Genomic DNA, 7,136 nt, shown 5'->3' with positions numbered 1-7,136 from the left:
TTAATCAGAAACATAATTTATGTATGTATATATGTATATATAAATTAAGCAGAAAATATGATTTCTAATTAACATCAATACTTATTTATCTGTAAATTAAGCAGAAAAAAGTGTAACTTTAATTGCCGCGTTCTAAGATAGTAGTTAAAAGTGAATATCTTGTTCTCCTTTTGCCGACATAAAAGTTGACGAAAACACTGTAAAACTGCATCGGATAAAATACATTTACAAATACAATGCATGCATACTTTGAAAGATTTAAATAAACAGATACACGATCAATAGAAAAGATATGTGTTAACTTGAACGATTGCAACATATCACATAACGTACATAATGCAACATTTTATTCTTGAAACTCTCGGATATCTATGCGACTGTTACGAACAAAATGAACACTCGATCACGGGCGGATCCATGACTATGGTTTTGGTTGGGTGGAAAGTAAAAAAAAAACTGGAGGTAGGTGGGACCTAAATAAGGTCTTTAGGATGCAACTAGAACCCACTAATTCGACCCGGGGGCAAAGCCGTCAGAATCTCCTGTAATTTAAGCTTTTCTTGGGGTCTTTTGATAACCCCAAAACGGCGAAGTAAACATGCTCTAGGAAACCTTTACGTTCATGCGCGCTATCTTTTTTTCGGTGGGGTGGTGGTGGCTGGGATTGATGTTGTAAGTTATTTTTAAGGAAACCGTCAGCATTGACTATGTCATGCCAAAAAGTGGGGGCTGAGTGCCTTTCCCAACGATGCATTAATCTCTCGAGCTTTCGATTCCAATTGATTGAAAGTGGAATAGAGGTGCAATTAGCATGACTCCTGGTAGTCCAAGTCAGTGACATCAGTGAGGAATTTCCGATATTGGTTGGTTGGATACAACAAAAAGGTTTCTGTTGTATGTTCCTCTCTTATGTGCAACCTTTCAAGACAAGCAACCAACGCAATTTCTCTCCTGGCCAGTTACAAGTCAAACATATACAAAGATCGAATCGTGATCAAAAAATAAAAAATAAAAAAAAAATCAAAGCAACAATATCCCAGGTGAAACAACACATTCTTTCCTGAATAACAGTATAACCGAGGGATCAGAATCAGATTTTGATGAAGATAAGGAACTCAGTTCTCAAAAGAAGAGATACTACCCGCAATGACAATGATATCAGTGAGATCAGAGACTGTAACTGGTGAATAAATAGTTAGTAGTACAGGACCTGAAGAACAACGTCAGTATCAAAACATTTCAGAAGAATTTGTTTTATTTTATTAAGATGAGCCATGTATAAATACTACTAAAGCGCAATCGATAAAACATGTCGCCAATCCATCAAGAAACAAATGGATATTTCCTCCATTTCAGTGTATTTAGCAGGGATAAAGACCCATATTTGTTAACAATAATTTAAGACGTGTTTTATAATTCTGTCAGAAAGATTCATAGCTTGTCTTAAAGGATGTTAATTTATTAAGGTACTTTTTTAAGCAAGCATATCTTGATTGTAGCTTGTTCTGCCCATGTTGTGCTTTTGAAAAGGAACCACTTGACGTCATAATAAGTCCAAGATATGTAAAAGAAAGTACAAGTTTTGGTTCATCATTACAGTAAATGAATGAGATAGGTTTAGGTAAATTATCACACTTCTGGAAATCACAACTTTAGTTTTTGAGATTAATAGCATAAGTTTCTCCTAAGCGCAATAATCGTTTATAAAATTTAGCCTGGCCTGAAGACCGTCTGACGAATCTGAAAAAAAAATGACAATGTCATCTGCGTATAAATCAATAGAAACGCGAACTATACCAATATCGATACCTTCAATTCGAAGTATGGCAAACCGTTCCTCTAAATTATTTACAAATAATGATAAAGAAATAGTGATAAATATTCACCTTGCCTGACACCATGAATAGACGAGAATTCATCACTTATCGTATTATCTTACTGAACTCTTCACTTTACATTATTGTACATAGATGTGATTATATATAAAATATTTCCCTTTAAATCAAAATGTATATCCATTAATGTCCTATGTAATGAAACGCTTCAGTGATATAAATAAACGTACAAGACAATATCTTACCTTGATTAATCGTATGTGAGACAAGACCATGTAAGTTAAAAACTTTTCATCTGCATTTGTGTGTTTTTTCCTTCTTCTAAATCCTGCTTATGCTTCAATAAAGACATACTATTTTTCTGCCCAGTCGTTAAGTTTATTATTACTTATTCGTGTAAATAATGTACTTATGGTACTCAAGTGTTATACCGCCATAATTATTAATATCATCTAAATTGCCTTTTTTAATGCAACGATATTGTCCATGTAACTGAACAGAGCAATTAGATGAGTGAATTGCATGCTGCAGGTTTGAGTGGTAGGTCTCTTCTGTTGCGGCTAATTAAGGTAATTGAATGAACTCTGCTTCGAATATTGATTGTCATTCCAGCGTTACTATAAGAGCGCACTTATATTGAGTTCTAGTTTAGGACAATGTAATACTGTGATGACCATGACAAGCTTTACCGCTATCACGCTACATAACAAAAGCATTTCGTGCATAGAAGTGCAAATTTTTGTCGGTCATTCCAGCCTAGTATATGACTGCATAAAACAAGTTTGGATTTTCTAACAAAGTTTTTACTAGAGATGGACACAGTTGTTGCTATGTGACAAATCCATGAATCTGTTCGTATGCACATGATTACTACATCCACACAGGATTACTACATACACGATCATTACAGACCGCCACACAGTAAGGGATCTTTATCTTGCTAATAAGATTACTAAAGTTTTTCATTCATTTTTTCGTCGCCAGTAAGGTCTCAACAGTCGATGTTGCATTTCCAATTGATAAGTTCGTGCGGACATGAATAAGATAGGGAATGAGGTAAGCACTGACAGCGTTTAAACCTGACTGATGGTCGGATCCTACCATGGTGTGAATTGCTCCCCTATCACGTATAGAGGAATGGGTACATTATGTTGAGTCATCGTGATCTAAGCAAGATATAGTATTGTGCGAACAACTGAGAAGAATATACCCACGTTGGCTGAGCTGAGACTAGAAAGCATACAGGCATAGGTGAGATGTCGATGATCTGTAAAGGCGAGAGTCTTAGACCACGCAGCCACAGCGGGTCTCTTTCTTTATAACAAAATCCAAAAGATAGAAAGAAAGAATAAAGGAGGAATGTTTAATATGTTGAGTAAATGCTTGTATTGAATATCCAGCTCCAAGAATCATGCAAGCTGTCTGCAGTTCCTATTGCCTCTTTCGATCATATTCATGTAGCACAAAACAGACGCGATTTTATCCACACATCATTGTGTAGAAGGGAAGACAACTAAAATAACTAGTGAATACAAATGGAAATCAATAAGGGCATCTTCGCTAGCCAAGATTCCGATATGTTAACCTAGCCACAACTATTAGATTTCACTAGTTGTCTCCTTTAGTACGTGTGGTGCAAACTAACCAACAGCGTGTAACAGCTGTGAATTGTACAACGGCCAAAAGTGGTGGAGGCAATTTACCTCAGAAAGATACTTTGTAAGTTTAACAGCGAAAGTCTGACTAATCACTAGAAAGAATCCTTTGCATGTGTGTTTAAGGAAAAGGATGTATTTATGCAAACAATGACCGGCAGTGGAAATCGCTGATTTACAGAGTCATATCCAGTTGAATCTTACCTTTGTCTCGATCACGGAGAAACAGTGCTCATATTTGAAATAACTTGATTTTGATTGCATGAAATTCACAAAACCTAATCACTGAAATATCGGATCGATCCGCCGAGGTGTAGATATGTTAACATTTCACATAAAACAACGAAGCACACAGTAGACTACCAATTCTGTTTAGATAGTTACAAATGTTCCCATATAATGCCTAATATAGTTGGATGTAAGAGCTTCACAGCAGTACATACGTGCAAATGTCGTATGTGTCAGGTTCGTTTTTCAGACATTTGTGTCGTACAAACGAAGGGGACGTCAGTGTGTTCGCACTCTTCTGTACATGTAACCAGGATTGTTTAAATGGTCCTGCTATGACCAGTTTTGACTATCCTCCATGGTCTTACAAAGAGCCCCAGTGTTGTGCACGCCCTAATAAAACCCCACCTTCCTCATAACTCCTGCCTAAGACTGACACCGGCCTACATTGGCCACTGGTTGTCGCATGCGCATTCTCACTTATTTGTCGCATTGCGGAGAAACAAATTGGTTTTACAGGTTTAGGATATAATTAGCGAGCTCTGTTATTTACATTTAACAAACGTCATCACATAATAACATTTAAAAATAACATTTGTAAGTTATTATATTTTAATAAATCCCACATATAGCTTCGTAACTAGATAAATGTAAAGATACCATAATAATTCTCTTAAAATCTAATAAACAGTTGTAAAATTGTTTCACTGTCTCTTTATAAAATGAAGTTATGGACCGTTACAAATACCGCATACGTTTCTTGTATAATAACCTCTTGCGGGTATTAATGAGTTTCGCTCGCGTGTATGTGTGTGTGATATGGATTTTTAACGCAGCTTTAACAATTTTTCAGTCATATCGCTACGGTGTCTGCAGTGTGACAGTTTATAGTGATGTCTAACACTGGGGCATTATGCCGGAGACATGTATCATGATATCCCACCCAGTCATATTATCCTGACACCAGGCCGACCAGTCCTAACACTAACCTCTTAATGCTGAGCGCCAAGCGAGGCAGCTGTTAGTACCATTTTTGTAAGCCTTTGATATGACTCAGCCGGGGATCGAACCTGTGACCTCCTGCATCCGAGGCAGACGCTCTAACCATTAGGCCACCGGAGCGGTGTAACGAGTGTCGCAGTCACTATGCCGTACACAATTTGATCATTGAACATTTAATTTCAGTGACATATTTTTCGCTCAAAGGAAATATTTTGAAAGGCATCAAAATGAAAATACCAAAGGAAAGCCAGGGTCACAACGAACAAACAGTTTGGAGTTCCCAATGGGTTTTCCGAACAATACCGCCTCTTCGTTTTGACATGAAGACGATGAAAGGGACATAACTCAATATATTTGTTGCTCGAGATAGTTGACAAAATAACCTCCCCTAATTATGAATGGGTTTTCCAGAGTTTACGGAATTTAGATCACTATAAAGGTGAATGGTCATCAAAGCAAGTGTTAAAATTTGTATCGCAGGAAACCGTAACCCTAAATATCTCATTATGCTTGAAAAGATTCAACACTGTATAGGCTGGCGACAGAACTAAACAGCGGATAATTACAGTAACGGATTGTTACCTTGATGAGGTAAGCAAATTTTATATTTGTTTCTTTGATGTCTTCCTGCTGTGTGTTAATGGATGAGGCTGGACCTTTATGGCATAATTTACGTCATACGCCGATAAAAAGGTTTGGCTGATTGAAAGAAGAGTGCGTGTATATTCCTGTATATTCCCACCCCCTAAATATCTTTCTTTTATTTACTATTTTAGATATCAGTGCAGATAATAGTGTACATAATATCTAGACGGTTAGCATCGTTCATTTGCGGTTCTAAAGTGGTTTTAGTCAGAAACCCATGCAATTGCATCATGATCATCATCAAAATCATCGTCGTCGTCCTCATATTGCGAATTTATCTGGATATATCGTGCTGGATTCATATCTATTTAGAACGAAGTGCCGTTGCTATTCGGTCAGAGCATGTAAAACGAAAAATAAAAAAATAGAAAATGTAAATTCTCCGTAAAATGACCTGACAAGTCCATTTGGTCTATAAGCAGGTACAACGTAGGGTGTTCGCTATCAGGTGTAAACGTATCTGAAATAAAACGTGCGATCCTAAACTACACATTACCGCTTACTAAGGGTAGCGGTATAATTTGTTCTGTAATATTTTCTATCTACCAACCTCACTTTATTATTGTCTAACATTCTTTATTTCCAATAATAATAATAATAATAATAATGTATTACGTATTTAGGCTCTTTCAAACAGTAAAAAGAAAAGAGTGAAGACAACAAGCTTTGTTAAATTTAATAAATAATTTACTGTCCTAGTGAAGCAATTTAAAAATGATAAAAAGAACTCACAGATTTACGAATCAAATCTAAAATTAATCAAAGAATTATAAAACAGAAGTCCTAGTAATAAAAGATCCTAACGAAACTGAGTTAGAATCCCTATGAAATCAAAAATGGAAGGTGATGGTGTATGCTGTGGTCAGCGTCGTACGGATGTGTCAACATTTCCTTGTTGAATCACAGAAAATATTATTCCAGTGTTTGAATTCTGTGTTAATTTATATAACTGTCCTTGTCCAAGAATTAATGTAGAACACAAGTATTTCCAGGGAAAAGTATTCTCTTGGAATCCAAATAATTTGAAGTAAAAAAAATAATTAGCCCCAAAACTGGTCACAACATAAAACACTTATTTCTCAAGTGTTAAGGCAAGTAGTGACTATTCTTTCTCAAAACATCAATGATACATCTAACTACGACGCAAAGAGATGCCCGGATGAGAGTCAATCCTTTGGAAAAACCAAATTGATACATGTTATTTATCATGTACTCCAAGTATGGCCTAGATTTCACTTTATGAACCTTACTCTGAGAAAGAATAAATAAATGTAAAACATTGTTTACTACAACTCTTACTGGTTTTGAATCAAGGTCAGAAACTAGGTCTGCATTAGCTACAATGTTTGTATAAAGTTGTTTACGTCAAAAATATAAAAAGCTCAGTCAGAACTGAACCCTATTCCAGTACATAAAGTTACATTACAATAGCATGTACAGGAATAACAAAATTAAAACTATTGAATATATGACCTCTCTGTTTTAAATACATGACACATATGATTTTAAATCATGCCCACTAAGGTGTTAATATGGGATCCTATGGTTTAAATACACGACCATAATGGTTTGAATATATGACCTCTATGTTTTAAATAGATGACACATATGATTTGAAATCATGCCCACTAAGGTGTTAATATAGGATCCTATGGTTTAAATACACGACCATTATGGTTTCAATACACGACCATTATGATTTAAATATATGACTATTATGGTTTGAATATATGACCACTTTGCTTTAAATACATGACATATATGATTTGAA

The 7,136-nt window shown here is 35.7% G+C and overlaps 1 protein-coding gene and 1 long non-coding RNA gene across 9 annotated transcripts in view; one reads left to right on the top strand and one right to left on the bottom strand.

Moving 5' to 3' along the window:
* Positions 1 to 1,267: 1,267 nt before the first annotated feature.
* Positions 1,268 to 7,136, bottom strand: part of LOC149786511 (uncharacterized) — a 30,463-nt gene continuing 24,594 nt past the window's right edge. The window contains exon 3 of the long non-coding RNA XR_016424949.1: positions 1,268 to 1,740. This is a non-coding gene — a long non-coding RNA (uncharacterized LOC149786511). The remainder of the gene's footprint in view (positions 1,741 to 7,136) is intronic.
* The window catches only part of LOC149786509 (putative inhibitor of apoptosis), a 120,655-nt gene continuing 118,672 nt past the window's right edge, over positions 5,154 to 7,136 (top strand). For 6 of the 8 annotated variants that reach the window (XM_089977016.1, XM_089977015.1, XM_089977012.1 and 3 more), the window contains exon 1: positions 5,155 to 5,311. The gene's annotated coding sequence lies outside the window, so the exon portion shown is untranslated. Of the gene's footprint in view, positions 5,312 to 7,136 lie in introns of all 8 variants that reach the window. The other 2 variants (XM_089977018.1, XM_089977011.1) reach the window with 1 other exon arrangement.

Source organism: Sinohyriopsis cumingii, chromosome 12, assembly GCF_028554795.1.
Source record: "Sinohyriopsis cumingii isolate HCF-2022 chromosome 12, ASM2855479v2, whole genome shotgun sequence".
NCBI lineage: Eukaryota > Metazoa > Mollusca > Bivalvia > Unionida > Unionidae > Sinohyriopsis > Sinohyriopsis cumingii.
The sequence above is the reverse complement of the archived record's forward strand: the minus strand, read 5'-3'. Positions and strand labels throughout refer to the sequence as shown.